Below are 3,153 nucleotides of genomic sequence, written 5' to 3' on the forward strand. Positions count from 1 at the left end.
AGCTTCACATAACAAATATTTATTGAACACCCAATATTTACAGATACTCCTCTGGCCTGATAATGTGGAACAAGGGTTCTTTGCTAAGAATTTGAATAGGGTTCGTCTTATACGAGAAGTGGATGCAAGCCGTAGATCCACCCTAAGTTGTCATGAAGCCACTGGCCCCCACACTCACAGAGCCATGACAGGTGTGCGTGCGCGACAGCTGGTGGGTCTTATGTTTAGTTTGTTAATGAGGATGAAACTGGATAGCCAGAGCACACCCAGGGAGGGACTGTGGCTTGTTTAATTGAACAACAAGAGAATGGTACAAAAATCAATACTCAATTCCATTTTCAAAGCCAAAGACACCCAAATTCTGCATAGGTCATGGGTGCTTCAGATGAACACGCTCCCAGATAACAAGCCAAGTAGCCGTCCCTCAACCTACCCTGGCCTCTTCATTTGGTTCTGGCTTGGAAAAACGGAGCCACTAGCTGCATTACTCAGGGTGAGGAAATCAATAATGAGCCAATTATTGATAGGCATATGCCATTAAGCAGACTGAAACAATTACCCTAGGGCTTTAGGAGAATGATTGCTGCGTTCCTTAGAGCAATGGCCATACAATTCCAGCTTTCAATTCCTGGTGCCATATTCACCAAGATTTACGGGCTTTTGTAATACCTAATTGGAATTGGTAACAATACCGGAGCCTCCACCCTGTGGAATGTTTTAGGCGTGTATGAAAGCCAGATGACAAGGAAGGAGGAAATCAAATCACACCCAATCCTAGAAATGTAGGGAAGGGCCCTAGGGGTAATTGAAGGCCTGCCCTGCACTATAGAGAACTTGTCTCCTTTAATCCTCACAATCAATGTATTGTTTCCCTCTGCAAGGCAGTGAAAATGAGGCTCAGAGAGGTGAACTTGACCAGTGTCACTCAGCTGAAGTGACACTCCAGTAGGATGGAGATTCGAAAGGACATCTGATTTAAAAGGCCACGCCCCTCCTGGTGAACCTCATTCCAGGTTTTCTCAAAGCCCCGATAGTTGCTTTGTCAATAAAATGATCATAGAGTGGGCAGGGCAACAAGATGAGGAAGAAGGGGAAGGAGCTCAGTAAGAGTGTGATTTGTGGCCAGGCACGGTGGCTCACGCTTGTAATCCCAGCACTTTGGGAGGCTGAGGCGGGGGGATCACAGGTCGGGAGTTTGAGACCAGCCTGACCAACATGGTGAAACCCTGTGTCTACTAAAACTACAAAAATTAGCTGGGTGTGGTGGCACATGCCTGTAATCCCAGCTACTCAGGAGGCCGAGGCAGGAGAATTGCTTGAACCTGGGAGGCAGAGGTTGCAGTGAGCTGAGATCACACCATTGCACTCCAGCCTAGGCAACAGAGTGAGACACCAGCTCAGGAAAAAAAAAAAAAAAAAAGGATGAACAACACGTCAAGAACAACTGCCTCTCCAACAGGACCATTCCCTCCCTTCATCTGGACCTAATACCTTACTTAATACAACCATTCGTCACATTTACTTTATGACCACCACATCCCATTGCTGGTCTGAAAGTGGCTAAACCTTGACAGATATTCCGCAGGAATGTCTCTTAAACTAGGTCTCCCCCATACTATATTTGTGGGGGTTGGGAGGTATATGAGACTACTACTTAGCATTCACACTCTTTTTGACTTACTCCAGTGGGTCTCCAACTTGCCTTTCAACCTGCTAAGATTTTTCGAATCTTAATTCTGCCATCCAGAGTAAGAGCCCGCTCTGTTTGTTCTATGTAATCTCTAGATCTGATAACTATGCTTCTGTTTCAACCAAGACAGGCAGATGGATGAGTGTGCCCATGAAAATGAACCATCAAGAACATCTTCTGTGCGACATGCCAGCACTCAGCCAAGATGGGCAGATCGCTGACAAAGTTCTCTAATTCCCTCCAGTTTATTCTAACGAGTAATGGTGCAAAGCTCCTGTCTAAGTATCCAAGACACTTTCTTTAGCCTGTTATAATCCTTGACTGCAAGCCCCCTGAAGGCAGGGATGGTGTCAGGTTTTGCTCACCCCTAGGTCGCCAACACCCAGCCTACACAAGTGTGCACACAGGTGACGAATGAAGGGATGAAGACATGCTGCTGCGCTGTCACTCCTCACTCTCCACCCACACTGTCCATCCATCAGGGTGGTATGTTTGCATGTAGCCACTCCTGTTGGAGTTTTAGAGTGGTGGTTCTTGAATGGGAAAGTTGTCACCTACCCCGGGGGGACTTTGGAAGTTTGTGTGGAGTTTTCTGGTTGTCACCATGCCTGGCATGAACAGTGGCCTTCAGGGGGATGCTAGAGATGGTGCAATGCACTGAACAGTCACAGAGAAGACAGTCACCCCTGTCCTGCAAGACCCTCTGTTATTTCAACAAGCGTCCATGAAAGTGGACAATTCTGTTTGCGTGCAAACACACGGCATCTTTTTACAGTTTTAATGTACGTAGAATACACTAGTTTATACTTTCATGTGAATGAGTGCACAGGCGAGCAGGAAAGATGTAGCAGAGACCTTCTAAGGAAGCTCCTTCTGGGCATAAAAAAGGGAGTATGCAATGGGAATGGACAAGAGGAACTCAGAGCCCTCCAAGTGGACAGGGGAAGGGTTCCTTGAGGAAGTGATGCTGGAGCAGGGAAGGTTTCATGCAGGGTAGGTATTCATGAAGTGAGGGGAAAGCAGAGTGAGTCAGGCAGAGGCAACAGCATGTGTAAAGGCCCTACAGCAAGTGGGACAAGACATTTCAGACAGATTATTATTTTTTTCATTCTGCCTTCTATTGCTGTTAATTTATGTTCAGGTCTGATCCCCACATTGGATTGAAAGCTTCTTAAAACCAAGACCATATCTTACCCATCACTGTATCTTTCCCAGACCTTGCACAGTAACCAGAACCCAGTACACACTCAAAATATGTTAGTTGCCACTGATGCACGGTCAGGAGATACTCTAACGACCAGTCCATCCAGCAGGAGGGGTAGCAATCAAGGCTCCCGGGTCTCCTACTGCTTCATTTGTTTGATAAATTGCAAGTGGGAGATCAGCTGATCAGGAAGACCCTCCTGCAGTGATGAATAGAACCTCATTTCCTAGCATTACCTGAAACATGTGACATGTGACCC

This window comes from Macaca mulatta, chromosome 20, assembly GCF_049350105.2.
Source record: "Macaca mulatta isolate MMU2019108-1 chromosome 20, T2T-MMU8v2.0, whole genome shotgun sequence".
NCBI classification, from domain to species: Eukaryota; Metazoa; Chordata; class Mammalia; order Primates; family Cercopithecidae; genus Macaca; species Macaca mulatta.